Below are 17,069 nucleotides of genomic sequence, written 5' to 3'. Positions count from 1 at the left end.
GTCCCATGACGATCTGGGTCACTTCTACAGCAGTGACATCAACCATCACTGATGACACTGCTGTAGAAGACAGCAATGTATACTGACAGGGGTGTAAAATCACCCCTGTCAGTATACATGCTGCTGCAGGAGGTCACTGGGATTGATCAGCTAAAGATCAGCTGATCAGCCCCAGTGAGATAAACACAGTGGGAACGTTCTTGCGAATTTTCCCAGGGTGAGCATCAGCTGATGGTCACGTGACCATCAACTGATCGCTGCCGCCACTTATCAGCTGATGGTCACGTGACGATTGGCTGATTTGTGACGTCACTGCAGGTCCTGGCAGCTCGGACCACTGCAGGGTGCGAGCCCATGCCCTGCAGTGTACCGTTGGCCGCCGGGGAGACAGCATCGCCGCCGGAAACCAGGAGGACACCGGGGCTGCCGGACAGGTGAGTATAAAGGTTTATTTCTTTATTTTTACTTTTTTATTCTTTTTTTTACTACTGCAGGCACGCGGGCTGGGAATAGCAGACTGCTGCTGCTCCCATCCACGCTGCTCTCGCTGTTATTTGCCAGAGCAGCGGATGGATGAGAGGAGTAGCAGCCTCTTCTCCCGACCCAGGTACCACCAGCAGCGTGATTCCGTGGCGATTTTGAGCCTATTGATTTTCATTGAAAATCAGATATTCTACCTGCGCGTTTGCTGCGATTCAATGCAAGTCAATGGGCGCAAATTCACCGCAGAATCACATAAGAAATGGTATTGCTGCGGATTTTACTGCAATGGTAATCCGGAGCGGAAACTTCCGCATCATGTGCACAGCACATGCGGATTACCATTGCTATACATTGCAGACCTATTAACATGCAGTTGTAATGGGTTTCCATGGTGGAAAAAACGCCACGGAAACGCATAAAAACCGCATTGTGTGCACATACCCTTACACTACGCAATGCACAAAACTATACCATAACAGTTTTCAATTAACAAAAATGCTACATAATTGAAAAATAGTGCCATCCCTAAAACGGTTGTCCCAGGGACAAAGTACATTTTAATTAATACATCTTATAACAAAATGTAAAAATGTATTAATCCAAACAAAACAGTAAATGCCATAATGCAAAAAAAAGTAACAGAATCTTACCTCAAAACACGTAATGAAAAACAAGTAGAAATCCTTGTACAAAACCTATAGCTCTCATTTCAGCAAAATAAAAGCTCCCAGATGGTTTGATTGATAAGAAAAATAAAAAAGCTATGAATCATAGAAAAATAACAGATTTTTCGAATTTCTTCATTTTTTTTCACCAGTAAATAAAAAAAATAAAACATAGAAGTTTGCTATTGATGTAATTTTCCTGATCTGGAGAAAATTGTCAGGAAATTTTTACTACACAATGAGCTCCTTAAGAACCAATCCTCAAAAATAATGGTGTGGGTTTTTTTTCCACCATTTCATGAAAGATGATTTTTCTCAATTTTCCAGTAAACTGTATGGTAAAACTATTTTTTTAAAAAAAACTAGAGATAAATGAACCCAAACTTAAAAGTTTAGGGTTCTCCCAGAAGTCCGTTACAATGTTTGGGGTTCCGGGGGAAGTACATTGCAGACAGAGAGAGAGATTATTTTACCAGATCAAAAGTTCGGGGACTCCATTATTTTCAATGGGGTTCTGGTTCTGATTCAAGTTTGGGTATAGCTCTGGTACCCGAACAGAAATTTGGAATAAATTTCAGGTGGTGTACCAGAACCCGAACTTCCACGGGTTTGCTCAGCCCTATTTAAAACTACTATTCATCCTGCAAAAATAAGTCCACAAATAGCTACATCTATGGAAAATGAAAAGAGTTAGGACTCTTGGAGGAAGAAGAGGAGAAAAAAAAAGTACAAAGATGAAAATGGAGAACGGCAGAAAGGTGGTTAAAAATGCAATATTGTTTAAATCGCAGTGGCAGCAATTTGTAAACTACTGTTGTATAATGCGTTACATTAAAATTGCATTGCATGTTCAGATCATGTTTCTGGTATATAAAATATCCTATTATTTATGAATGAAAACAAAATTAAAACACATGACTGAGTACACCAGCTATAGGCTACAATTAAAATTAACTGCATCACTGGGGATTTATTTTGACTTGACATTCTATAAGACATCAACAATTCTAAACAATTAATGTTACAAGGCATAAAAGTAGAAGCCTGTCCTGTCCACCAAATATCAGTATGACTGATATGAGAATAGATGTAGATTCTTAAGATCCAATCTACAATACAATACTTAGTTTCTTTAACTTGGTTTCAATTTCAAAATCAAATACATGCAAAAAACGTAAAAAAAAAAAAAAGTGCATAAGGCTATGTGCCCACGTTGCATTTATGAAGCAGAAAATTTCTGCTGCATAAATGCAAGTCCTCTCCCGGAAAAACGCATGCGGAATTCCGCACGCGTTTATCGCGCTTTTTTCGCGCGTTTTTCACGCGTTTTCCACATGCGGAATTGCCTTGCGTTTTTTATGCATTGGACAAAGGCAATTCTGCATGCGGAAACGCAAAATTAAATGACATGCTGCGGATTTTTGAACGCGGCATAAACGCTGCGGAAAAATCCGCAGCATGTGCATAGAAGTTGCGGAAACCCATTGGGGATCATGGGGTGCGGGTTACCAAGCATTTTACAAGCGTTTCCGCTGCGGAAATTCCGCATCAAAAACGCTTGTAAAACGCTACGTGGGCACACAGCCTAAATCTTCGGATTTATTGTATTTATATATACTGTGTGTATATATATATATATATATATATATATATACAAAATATACAGGGTGGGCCATTTATATGGATACACCTAAATTAAATAGGAATGGTTGGTGATATCAACTTCCTGTTTGTGGCACATTAGTATATGGGAGGGGGAAAACTTTTCCAGAGGGGTGGTGACCATGGCGGCCATTTTGGGTCCAACTTTATTTAGTTCAAGGGGAAGAGGGTCATGTGACACATCAAACTTATTGAGAATTTCATAAGAAAAACAATGGTCTGCTTGGTTTTAACATAACTTTATTCTTTCATGATTTTTTAACAAGTTTATGACCACTTATAAAATGTGTTCAAAGTGCTAACCATTGTGTTGGATTGTCAATGCAACCCTCTTCTCCCACTCTTGACACACTGATAGCAACACTACAGAAGAAATGCTAGCACAGGCATCAAGTATCCATTGTTTCAGATGCTGCACATCTCGTACCTTCACAGCATAGACAATTGCCTTCAGATGACCCCAAAGATAAAAGTCTAAGGGGGTCAGATCGGGAGACCTTGGTGGCCATTCAACTGGTGCACGATGACCAATCCACTTTCCAGGAAACTGTTCATGTAGGAATGCTCAGACCTGACACCCATAATGTGTTGGTGCACCATCTTGTTGAAATAACTCAGTGAATGTGCCATCTTCAGTGCACAAAGAGGGCAACACATCATCATGTAGCAATTTCAGATATCCAGTGGCATTGAGGTTTCCATTGATGAAGAATGGCCCCACTATCTTTGTACCCCATATACCACACAATACCATCAAGATACAAGATGTGCAGCATCTGAAACAACGGATACTGGAAGCCTGTGCTAGCATTGTTTCTGCGGTGTTGCTATCAGTGTGTCAAGAGTGGGAGAAGAGGGTTGCATTGACAATCCAACACAATGGGCAGCACTTTGAACACATTTTAAAAGTGGTCATAAACTTGTAAAAAACTCATGAAAGAATAAAGTTACATTAAAACCAAGCACACCATTGTTTTTTCTTATGAAATTTTCAATTAGTTTGATGTGTCACATGACCCTCTTCCCAATGAAAAAATAAAGTTGGACCCAAAATATCCAACTTCAAAACGGCCTCCATGGTCATATATATATATATATATATATATATATATATATATATATTTATATACAGTGCAGACCAAAAGTTTGGACACACCTTCTCATTTAAAATTTTTCCGTATTTTCATGACTATGAAAATTGTACATTCACACTGAAGGCATCAAAACTATGAATTAACACATGTGGAATTATATACTTAACAAAAAAGTGTGAAACAACTGAAAATATGTCTGATATTCTAGGTTCTTCAAAGTAGCCACCTTTAGATTTGATGACTGATTTGCACACTCTTGGCATTCTCTTGATGAGCTTCAAGAGGTAGTCACCGGAAATGGTCTTCCAACAATCTTGAAGGAGTTCACAGAGATGCTTAGCACTTGTTGACCCTTTTGCCTTCACTCTGCAGTCCAGCTCACCCCAAACCATCTCGATTGGGTTCAGGTCTGGTGACTGTGGAGGCCAGGTCATCTGGCGTAGCACCCCGTCACTCTCCTTCTTGGTCAAATAGCTCTTACACAGCCTGTAGGTGTGTTTGGGGTCATTGTCCTGTTGAAAAATAAATGATGGTCCAACTAAACGCAAACCGGATGGAATAGCATGCCGCTGCAAGATGCTGTGGTAGCCATGCTGGTTCAGTATGCCTTCAACTTTGAATAAATCCCCAACAATGTCACCAGCAAAGCACCCCCACACCATCACACCTCCTCCTCCATGCTTCACGGTGGGAACCAGGCATGTAGAGTCCATTCGTTCTCCTTTTCTGCGTCGCACAAAGACATGGTGGTTGGAACCAAAGATCTCAAATTTGGACTCATCAGACCAAAGTAAATATTTCCACTGGTCTAATGTCCATTCCTTGTGTTCTTTAGCCCAAACAAGTCTGTTCTGCTTGTTGCCTGTCATTAGCAGTGGTTTCCTATCAGCTATTTTACCATGAAAGCCTGCTGCACAAAGTCTCCTCTTAACAGTTGTTGTAGAGACGTGTCTGCTGCTATAACTCTGTGTGACATTGACCTGGTCTCTAATCTGAGCTGTGACTCGGATAAACTTATCCTCAGAAGCAGAGGTGACTCTTGGTCTTCCTTTCCTGGGGCGGTCCTCATGTGAGAAAGTTTATTTGTAGCACTTGATGGTTTTTGCAACTGCACTTGGGAACACTTTCAAAGTTTGCCCAATTTTTCGGACTCACTGACCTTCATTTCTTAAAGTAATGATGGCCACTCGTTTTTCTTTACTTAGCTGTTTTTTCTTGCCATAATACAAATTCTAACAGTCTATTCAGTAGGACTATCAGCTGTGTATCCACCTGACTTCTGCACAACACAACTGATGGTCCCAACCCCATTTATAAGGCAAGAAATCCCACTTATTAAACCTGACAGGGCAAACCTGTGAAGTGAAAACCATTTCCGGTGACTACCTCTTGAAGCTCATCAAGAGAATTCCAAGAGTGTGCAAAGCAGTCATCAAAGCAAATGGTGGCTTCTTTGAAGAACAGAGAATATCAGACATATTTTCAGTTGTTTCACACTTTTTTGTTAAGTATATAATTTCACATGTGTTAATTCATAGTTCTGATTCTAATTCATCATTACTTTAAGAAATGAAGGTCAGTCAGTCCGAAAAATGGGGAAAATTTTGAAAGTGTCCCCAAGTGCAGTTGCAAAAACCATCAAACACTACAAAGAAACTGGCTCACATGAGGACCGCCCAAGGAAAGGAAGACCAAGAGTCACCTCTGCTTCTGAGGATAAGTTTATCTGAGTCACCAGCCTCAGAAATCGCACGTTAATAGCAGCTCAGATTAGAGACCAGGTCAATGCCACTCAGTGTTCTAGCAGCAGACACATCTCTACAACAACTGTTAAGAGGAGACTTTGTGCAGCAGGCCTTCATGGTAAAATAGCTGCTAGGAAACCACTGCTAATGACAGGCAACAAACAGAAGAGACTTGTTTGGGCTAAAGAACACAAGAAATGGACATTAGACCAGTGGAAATTGGTGCTTTGATCTGATGAGTCCAAATTTGAGATCTTTGGTTCCAACCACCGTGTCTTTGGGCGACGCAGAAAAGGTGAACGGATGGACTCTACATGCCTGGTTCCCACCGTGAAGCATGGAGGAGGAGGTGTGATGGTGTGGGGGTGCTTTGCTGGTGACACTGTTGGGGATTTATTCAAAATTGAAGGCATACTGAACCAGCATGGCTACCACAGCATCTTGCAGCGGCATGCTGTTCCATCCGGTTTGCGTTTAGTTGGACCATCATTTATTTTTCAACAGGACAATGACCCCAAACACACCTCCAGACTGTGTAAGGGCTATTTGACCAAGAAGGAGAGTGATGGGGTGCTACGCCAGATGACCTGGCCTCCACAGTCACCAGACCTGAACCCAATCGAGATGGTTTGGGGTGAGCTGGACCGCAGAGTGAAGGCAAAAGGGCCAACAAGTTCTAAGCTTCTCTGGGAACTCCTTCAAGATTGTTGGAAGACCATTTCTGGTGACTACCTCTTGAAGCTCATCAAGAGAATGCCAAGAGTGTGCAAAGCAGTCATCAAAGCAAAAGGTGGCTACTTTGAAGAACCTAGAATATAAGACATATTTTTTCAGTTGTTTCACAATTTTTTGTTAAGTATATAATTCACATGTGTTAATTCAAAGTTTTGATGCCTTCAGTGTGAATGTACAATTTTCATAGTCATGAAAATACAGAAAAATCTTTAAATGAGATGGTGTGTCCAAACTTTTGGTCAGTACTGTATAAATCAATGTAAAATGTGCTGCTAAATAATATATGATCTAGGCAGTTTGATCTACCCAAAGTAAATAAATAATCAGCATATGTCATTGTATATGTTGTAAAGACATAATACAGACAGTAGACATAATACAAACCTCTCACCACGCACCGACACACATTTCACATTCTGCTTTAACAAGACACATGTATATATATATATATATATATATATATATATATATATATATATATATATACAGTGTGTATATATATATATATATATATATATATATAAATAGATAGATAGATAGATAGATAGATAGATATTCTTATATTTTTGTATTAACATTCTTTAAATATTATGTTTTTTTTTCCAATTTTGTTTAGATGGTCTCATTGATAATACTGGTTATTAAAAGCAAATAATTATTTTAATCATGGATTCAAATATTGATTTATAATAATACTATAAGTATATACTATTTTATGGTATTTGTATTTACATACACTTTATATATATGAAGCATATATTGGTTTCACCACTAATTGCACTGTTGAAATTATTTATGTCAAACAATATTTGGTATTCAGAACATACGGGTTTAGCTTATAGAATCTTGAAGATGAGTGTTTGAGACCACAGGTATCAATTCATTACTTGGTCAAAGGACTAAAAAAAAATTAACTGCATGAATAATAAATGTAAAGTATTATGTATATTGAATATACATGATTCTCCATGTTCATATAAATATGCAATTACGTCATATGTAATTTGCATAATCACAAAATGATTGATTGCACAGTTTTCACCTTGAAACAAATGACAAGAATGTGAAAATTAAAATACTGTATGAAAATCATGTAAGTGATATAAATTGCAGAATGCTAATGGAATTTGTATCAATCTATAAATGTGCACTTAGTGAACAAGTGCGCCATGGTGAAATCTTATGAAACCAGAATGTCTTAGGCAGGATTCACCCACAGCTTAATTTTTTTAGGGGGAATTGGATGTTTCGCCCCCAGCAGTTCGCCCCCAGCAGATCGCCCCAAGCAATTCGCCCCCGGGTACATTTCGTCCCCGTACATTTCGTTCCCAGCATTTGGCCCCCAGGATGTTTTGCCCCCGCACATCTCACCCCCGCACATATCGCCCCCCAGTTTGAAACGTGCGGGGGTGAAACGTGCGGGGGCGAAATGTGCGGGGGCGAATCTTCCTGGGGGAGAAATGTGCGGGGGGTGAAATGTACCTGGGGGCGAACAGATGGGGGCGAACTGTTGGGGGCAAATTGCTGGGGGCGAACTGCTGAGGGCGAAACTTCATATAACCATTTTTTTTTATGTTTTGTGGGGAAATTTAGCTTTTTCCTTCATTGGATTTTTTAGTTCAAAATCTCTGCAGCCATTTTACAGGGGTTGTCCGAAACTAACAGTGAATTTCATACACTATATCTAAGTTAATAATCTAACCACTTCTCCAACATACCTCAATTAAAAATTCCTGAATATTCCCTCTCTACCGTTTCTTCCTGTCTGTGTTTCTTTCTTCTGACTTTCTATGGTGATTTGTTTGAGTCTCCCAGCATGTACTGGGTATTCTTAAAAGAGTCGTCAACAGTGGGCTGGGGCTGCAGTCATTTCCACTGCGTCCTTTTCCACCCTGAAACAAAGCGTCTTCTGGGGACAGTGCTGCATTCATTTAAAACAGCTTCTTTCATCACCATCCCCTGGTGATGTCTGGTTTCAGTTGAGGTGATGGAGAAGTTTTATCACGTCACCACACTTCTGTCCCCGCCACCCCACATCTTTAGTCCTCATTCCTTCTTCCCCTGCCACTTCTTCACTGAAATGCAACTTGATCAGGTTGTGGTGATAGAAGCAGTGTGATTGACAGCAGCACCACCACCCCCTGATGATTCATTTCAGGGCTGTGACAGAAGCTGTGCGCTGCTGTCACTCACCCTGCTTCTATCACCGACCCTTGATAACGACTCGTTTCAGATATAGAAGAACTGTAGAAGAGTCATAGAAGCTGTGGTCACTTATCCATCACCACTACTAAATCAGGACATCATCAGGGGATAGCGGTGAAAGTAGCTGTAATAAATGCCTGCAATGCTACCCCCGATGAGGCTTCATTTCAGGGTAGAATTCAAACTAATCACTGTAGGAAGTAAAAAAAAAACAGGAAGTTTGAGTAGAGAGGTAATGATAGGGAATTTTAAATTGAAATACATTTGAAAGGGGTTTGATTAAAATGTTAAATAGTCAAAATATACTGTCATTTTGACAACACACAATTTTTTTTGCTACATTTTTTGAGGTTAATGTTTTTTTTCAAAACACAGCTCTGCCTGGCGTATTTTGATTTTTTGTTTCTCGTAGGTTTACCAATTGGACTTAAAATCACTTGTAAACATCATAGTAATCAATACATACCATTTTATATTAGCATTTTTTAAATAGGCTATAAAAATGTGGGAATGTGAAGGACCACTTAAAGGGGCTCACCCACCACGATCATAATATTGTACATTACCGGTCAAAAGTTTGGGGTCACCCAGACAATTTTGGGTTTTCCATGAAAACTCATACTTTTATTTATCAAATGAGTTGCAAAATGAATCGAAAATATAGTCCAGATATTGACAAGGTTAGAAATAATGATTTTTATTTGAAAGAATAATTTTCTCCTTCAAACTTTGCTGTTGTCAAAGAATGCTCCCTTTGCAGCAATTCCAGCATTGCAGACCTTTGGCATTCTAGCTGTTAATTTGCTGAGGTAATCTTGAGAAATTTCACCCCATGCTTCCTGAAGCCCCTCCCACAAGTTGGATTGGCTTGATGGGCACTTTTTGCATACCATACGGTCAAGCTGGTCCCACAACAGCTCAATGGGGTTGAGATCACTTTTTGCATACCATACGGTCAAGCTGGTCCCACAACAGCTCAATGGGGTTGAGATCTGGTGACTGCGCTGGCCACTCCATTACAGATAGAATACCAGCTGCCTGCTTCTTCCCTAAATAGTTCATGCATAATTTGGAGGTGTGCTTTGGGTCATTGTCCTGTTGTAGGATGAAATTGGCTCCAATCAAGTGCAGTCCACAGGGTATGGCATGGCATTGCAAAATGGAGTGATAGCCTTCTTTATTCAAATCCCATTTGCCTTGTACAAATCTCCCACTTTACCAGCACCAAAGCAACCCCAGACCATCACATTACCTCAACCATGCTTGACAGATGGCGTTAGGCACTCTTCCAGCATCTTTCAAGTTGTTCTGCGTCTCACAAATGTTCTTCTGTGTGATACAAACACCTCAAACTTTGATTTGTCTGTCCATAAAACAAAACTTTTTTCCAATCTTCCTCTATCCAATGTCTGTGTTCTTTTGTCCATATTAATCTTTTTCTTTTATTAGCCAATCTCAGATATGGCTTTTTCTTTGCCACTTTGCCCTGAAGGCCAGCATCCAGGAATCGCCTCTTCAATGTTGACATTGACACTGTGTGTTTTACGTGTATTATTTAATAAAGCTGCCAGTTGAGGAGCTGTGAGGCATCGATTTCTCAAGCTAGAGACTTTAATGTACTTATCTTGTTGCTCAGTTGTGCAGCGGGGCCTCCCATTTCTCTTTCTACTCTGGTTAGAGCCTGTTCGTGCTCTCTTCTGAAGGGAGTAGTACACACCATTGTAGGAAATCTTCAGTTAGTTGGCAATTTCTTGCATGGAATATCCTTCATTTCTAAGAACAAGTATAGACTGTCGAGTTTCACATGAAAGTTCTCTTTTTCTGGCCATTTTGAGAGTTTCATAGAATAAACAAATGTAATGCTCCAGATTCTGAACTACCTCAAAGGAAGGTCAATTTTATATCTTCTTAAATCAGCCAAACCGTTTTCAGCTGGGTTAACATACTTGTGCAAGGGTTTTCTAGGGTTTTCTAAACATCCATTAGCCTTCTTACACAGTTAGCAAACACAATGTACCATTAAAACACTGGATTGGTGGTTGTTGGAAATGGGCCTCTATACACCTATGTAGATATTGCAAAAAAAACAGATGTTTGCAGCTAGAATAGTCATTTACCACATTAACAATGTATAGAGTGTATTTCTGATTCATTTAATGATAGCTTCATTGAAAAAAAAAGTGCTTTTCTTTGAAAAATAATGAAATTTCTAGATGACCCCAAACTTTTGAATGATAGTGTATATCTAAAGTAAATAAAAACTAAATGATAGTCTATCTCTATAATACAGTACGCAAGATTGGAGATTCGCTATGAATCAACGAGAAAACATCTCTGTGTACAAATGTATAAGATTGGAGGCACACAGAAGTGCAAAAGTGGCCAGTAGACGTCTATGAGCATTGCTTCCTTGACCTAGGTTTATTGGGCTGTAAAAGTGTTTAATTCTGAATGTTTTCACTGTTATACTGTTTTTCCCATTTATACATGCTGTCTCCTTTTTATAGCATACTTAGGAAACAGAGATGTTGGATGCTTTTGATCTTTCCTCTATAAAGCAGAAAAGAAAAAAAATCCATAAGTCTACTTGAGTTTCTTGTCCTATATACAACCCCTGGAAAAAATTATGGAATCACCAGACTCGGAGGATGTTCATTCAGTTGTTTAATGTTGTTGAAAAAAATCAGATCACAGACATGGCACAAAACTAAAGTAATTTCAAATGGCAACTTTAGGGCTTTAAGAAACACTAAAATAAATCAAGATTAAAAATGTGGTACTCAGTAAGGGTAATTTTCTTCAGACAAAGCAGAGGGAAAAAAATATGAAATCACCCGGTAAATTTTAATTTCCAAAACTAACATCTGCATCAAATTAGATCTGCTCATTAGTCTGCATCTAAAAAGCAGTGATCACACTTTGGAGAGCTGCTGCACCAAGTGGACTGACATGAATCATGGCTCCAACAGGAGAGATGTCAATTAAAACAAATGAGAGGATTATCAAACTCTTAACAGAAGGTAAATCATCACGCACTGTTGCAAAAGATGTTGGTTGTTCACAGTCAGCTGTGTCTAAAATCTGGACTAAATACAAACAACATGGGAAGGTTGATAAAGGCAAATATACTGGTAGACCAAGAAAGACATCAAAGCCTCAAGACCGGAAACTTAAATCAATATGTCTCCAAAACAGGAAATGCACAACAAAACAAATGAGGAACGAATGGGAGGAAACTGGAGTCAATGTCTGTGACCGAACTGTAAGAAACCGCCTAAAGGAAATGGGATTTACATACAGAAAAGCTAAACATAAGCCATCATTAACACCTAAGCAGAAAAAAACAAGGTTAAAATTGGCTAAGGAAAAGCAATTGTGGACTGAGGATGACTGGATGAAAGTCATATTCAGTGATGAATCGCGAATCTGCATTGGGCAAGGTGATGATGCTAGAACTTTTGTTTGGTGCCGTTCCAATGAGATTTATAAAGATGACTGCATGAAGAGAACATGCACATTTCCACAGCCATTGATGAGATGGGGCTGCATGTCAGGTAAAGGCACGGGGGAGATGGCTGTCATTAGATCTTCAATAAATGCCCGTTTACATTGATATTTTGGACAGTTTTCTTATCCCATCAATTGAAATGATGTTTGGGGATGATGACATAATTTTTCAAGATGATAATGCATCCTTCCATAGAGCAAAAACTGTGAAAACATTCCTTGAAAGAAGACACATAAGGTCAACGTCATGGCCTGAAAATAGTCCGGATCTCAATCGAATTGAAAATCTTTGGTGGAAATTGAAGAAAATGGTCCATGACAAGGCTCCTACCTGCAAAGCTGATCAGGCAACAGCAATCAGAGAAAGTTGGAGCCAGATTGATGAAGAGTACTGTTTGTCACTCATTAAGTCAGCGACTGCAAGCTTTTATTAAAGCCAGAGGTGGTGCAACAAAATACTAGTGATGTATTGGAGTGTTCTTTTGTGTGTTTGTTTTTCATGATTCCATAATTTTTTCCTCAGAATTGAGTGATTCTATAATTTTTCCCTCTACTTGGTCTGAAAAAAATTACCCTTACTGAGTAGCACATTTTTTTATCTTGATTTCTTTTAGTGTATCTTAAAGCCCTAAAGTTGCCATTTGAAATGACTTTAGTTTTGTGCCAAGTCTGTGATCTGCTTTTTTTCAACAACATTAAACGACTGAATGAACATCCTCCGAGCCTGGTGATTCCATAATTTTTGCCAGGGGTTGTATATATATATATATATATATATATATATATATATATATATATATATATATACACACTGCTCAAAAAAATGAAGGGAACACTCAAATAACACATCCTAGTTCTGAATGAATGAAATATTCTCATTGAATGCTTTGTTCTGTACAAAGTTGAATGTGCTGACAACAAAATCACACAAAAATCATCAATGGAAATCAAATTTATTAACCAATGGAGGCCTGGATTTGGAGTCACCCCCAAAATTAAAGCGGAAAAACACACTACAGTCTGATTCAACTTTGATGTAATGTCCTTAAAACAAGTCAAAATGAGGCTCAGTATTGTGTGTGGCCTCCACGTGCCTGTATTACCTCCCTACAATGCCTGGGCATGCTCCTGATGAGGTTGCAGATGGTCTCCTGTGGAATCTCCTCCCAGACTTGGACTAAAGCATCCGCTAACTCCTTGACAGTCTGTGGTGCAATGGGACATTGGTGGATGGAGCAAGACATGATGTCCCAGATGTGCTCAATTGTATTCAGGTCTGGGGAACAAGCGGGCCAGTCCATAGCTTCAATGCCTTCATCTTGCAGGAACTGCTGACACACTCCAGCCACATGAGGTCTGGCATTGTCCTGCATTAGGAGGAACCCATGGCCAACCGCACCAGCATATTGTCTCACAAGGGGTCTGAGGATCTCATTTCAGTACCTAAGCTACCTCTGGCGAGCACATGGAGGGCTGTGTGGCCCTCCAAATAAATGCCACCCCACACCATTACTGACCCACTGCCAAACTGGTCATGCTGAAGGATGTTGCAGGCAGCAGATCACTCTCCACGGCATCTCCAGACTCTGTCACGTTTGTCACATATGCTCAGTGTGAACCTGCTTTCATCTGTGAAGAGCACGGGGCGCCAGTGGCGACTTTGCCAATCCTGGTGTTAGAAACCAACTCCATGAGGGTGGTATGAGGGCCCGATGTCCACAGATGGGGGTTGTGCTCACAGCCCAACACCGTGCAGGACGCTTGGGATTTGCCACATAACCATATGTGCAGACACATGCACATTTGTGGCCTGCTGGAGGTCATTTTGCAGGGCTCTTGCAGTGCTCCTTCTGTTCCTCCTTGCACAAAGGCGGAGGTAGCGGTCCTGCTGCTGGGTTGTTGCCCTCCTACAGCCCCCTCCACGTCTCCTGATGTACTGGCCTGTCTCCTGGTGGCACCTCGAGCCTCTGGACACTGTGCTGACAAACACAGCAAATCTTCTTGCCACAGCTCACATTGATGTTTCATCCTGGGTGAGCTGCACTATCTGAGCAACTTCTGTGGGTTGTAGAGTCCGTCTCATGCTACCACGAGTGTGAAAGCACAACCAACATTCAAAAGTGACCAAAACATCAGCCAGAAAGCATTGGTACTGAGATGTGGTCTGTGGTCCCCACCAGCAATACCACTCCTTTATTGAGGGTGTCTTGATAATTGCCAATAATTTCCATCTATTGTCTATTCCATTTGCACAACAGCATGTGAAATTGATTGTCAATCAGTGTTGCTTCCTAAGTGCACAGTTTGATTTCACAGAAGTTTGATTTACTTGGAGTTATATTCTGTTGTTTAAGTGTTCCCTTTATTTTTTTGAGCAGTGTATATTTATTTTTTAGATGCTTTTTCTTGCTTCATTCTGAACACTGCACAATATAGGAAGACAGCAGCATTTAAAGTGTAACTGCACTTTTAGGTGACTTTCCAGAATAAACAGATGGCTGACAGATTTGTAGACAGATCTGAGCAGTTTTTGAGAGTGAATAATCAGTGCAAGAGACAAAAAGTGAATGATAAGTGCGGAAACTGCCATTTTACTCTAATAATATATATATATATATATATATATATATATATATAAAGATTTTTATCTTTACTTGAACTGTTGATTTAAGTATACTGTACTTGCGTTGTAGCCTTCGTTGTAAGTATTCTCATTTTTGCTGGAAGAAAAAGCCTACCTGTAATTTTTCTTCCAAATTTAAAATGCTGACCTCTCAAACAGAAAAAAAGTGAATCACATACACTGAACGAGGTCTGTCCGTGCCATTTTTTTCCATCACAAAACAGATGATTTTTTTGCAGAAGTTCTGTTTTTTTGTTGCTGTAACATAACAGAAAAATGGGATGCCAAATGCTAGTGTGAATCTAGCCTTATGAAAAAAAGTAAGTGCATTTACGATTTAGCCAACTTTATCCCATCAAAGTGGTTGTCTATACATTTTCTGCCATGATCTTCAGGAAAAAAAATTGTGGCAAAATCAGTGTTTTTATTGATTTTCAGAAAGTGAGGCACAAAGTTGATAAAAAATCTGTATGTAACCAAAATCTAGAGTTGTCCAAAGTGATAAATTGGACATTTTTTTTCAACTACACATTCTAAACCTAAAAAAACCCATTTCAATGAAAAATGAATTCAATACATACTGTATACTGTATGTTTGTCAACAGTTTTATCTTTGAAATAGCACTCCACTAACTTTTTTATTGATTAAATGTGTGTATATGAATGTAATGTAGTGTGAGTGCGTAAATATACTCACCTTCCCCTTCTCTCTTTGGAGTCCAGCAATAGTCTTCTGCTCTTCTGAATGAGGTCTCCACTCTGCAGGCACTCTGAGTCATGCTGTGCTCCGTGTGAGCTGGAAGTGGCTTTTACAATGTAAGTCTGTGTAAAATGTAAGTTTCATTGTAAAAGATACTTGTGGCTCACGCATACAGTATAGAATAAGCCAGATAGTCTCATTTGCGGTGATGTGACTCACAAGAGCAGAAGACCGTCGCTGAATACCAGAGAGAGCAGCGGTAGGTGAGCATATTATTACACTCACAGTACAGTACATTCGCATACACACATTTAATCAATTAAAAAGTTAATAGGACTGCTTCCATATGGCAAAAGTTGTGGACAACTTGAAAATATATCAGAATTAACATTGTGTGAATCACAAATGCTAAATTTTATAATATTAAAGAAGCACCATAAGCATACTTCACTTACCTTCTCAGCTTCTCCTTGCACATGCCATGTGTGTTTATTAATTGAAAAGTACACCTCTAAGTCTTTAAGAATGTTGTTAAGTATGATTTTAACACAGATATACACTTTTGCTACATGGTACATGTCACAGGTTTACCGCGACAGAGAGGGGCCAGAAGACCACGCTGTCTGATTTCACATACTCCTGCACTAATTAGAAGCACTTCATAATCATATTAAACAGTGCAGGTTTCTGCTAACTGTGTAGGAGTTAATCTGTTCAGTTGAGAGTCTCTGGAGCTTTCCTGCTTTCATGGTCTCAGCTGTTCAGTGTTGGACACTCCCCTCTGCCATATGTACTCGCCTCTTGCAAGCTGGGATTGACAGTGTTAGTTTTATACTGCCTGGTTCTGGAGTTGGAGGTGTTTTTCGTTTGAGTAGACATTTGGAGTGTTGTTCTAAAGACTGTTGGTTGGTGATTTGTCTGTATGCATATTTGGCTTTTCCCTCTCTTTACTTCCCGGTGTTCCACACTGTTGTCTGTGAGTGCATATTTGTATCATTCGTATTTTCATTTATCCCTGTATGTCTTCCCTTGTTAATCTGGTTTGTGTATTCTTATACACTACAACTCCCCAAATCCTTGGATGTCCTGGTGTCTTCACCATTAGAAGTAATTCGGGGAGCAGGGATAGCTAGGGCACCCCTAGCTTTAGGGATAGGGAAGGAGCCCCTATCCCCGGAATATCAAACAACAGTGTCATGACATTAACACTGGCCAATACCATTTTTTGATCCATTATGGATCCATTTACTGGTCTGGCTCAGCATCTGCAGCAACTCAACCTGGAGGTGGCAGATCTACGCACTGTTGTTTCACAGCACCCTAACACATCTGGTTTAAGGTCCGCAACTCCTAAGCAACCCCTGGTGGAGCCCTAGATTGCTCTGCCTGACAGGTTCTCTGAGGGGTGAGAGTTTGTAGTTTTCAGGGAGGCCTATAAGCTTTACTTTAAATTATGTTCTCACTCCTTAGGAACTGAACATGCAATGGGTGGGGATCGTAATTTAACTCCTTCAGGGTGACCCCCAAGCCTGGACATTTCCTCTCACAGCAGACTCTCAGTCACTTCAGGTAGATGAGGAATTTTTTCAGGCTGTAGGTCACATATACGAAGACCCCAAAGGCGTCTCCCTGGCCAAGTCTATGATACAT

The 17,069-nt window shown here is 39.8% G+C and overlaps 1 protein-coding gene across 6 annotated transcripts in view; it reads right to left on the bottom strand.

Annotated features, from left to right (window-relative positions):
- Nucleotides 1-17,069, bottom strand: part of GABRA1 (gamma-aminobutyric acid type A receptor subunit alpha1) — a 301,016-nt gene that overhangs the window by 243,692 nt on the left and 40,255 nt on the right. The gene's annotated exons all lie outside the window — the stretch shown is intronic.

Source organism: Phyllobates terribilis, unplaced genomic scaffold (assembly GCF_046119375.1).
Source record: "Phyllobates terribilis strain yellow unplaced genomic scaffold, ASM4611937v1 Scaffold_10__3_contigs__length_209671492, whole genome shotgun sequence".
NCBI classification, from domain to species: Eukaryota; Metazoa; Chordata; class Amphibia; order Anura; family Dendrobatidae; genus Phyllobates; species Phyllobates terribilis.
The sequence above is the reverse complement of the archived record's forward strand: the minus strand, read 5'-3'. Positions and strand labels throughout refer to the sequence as shown.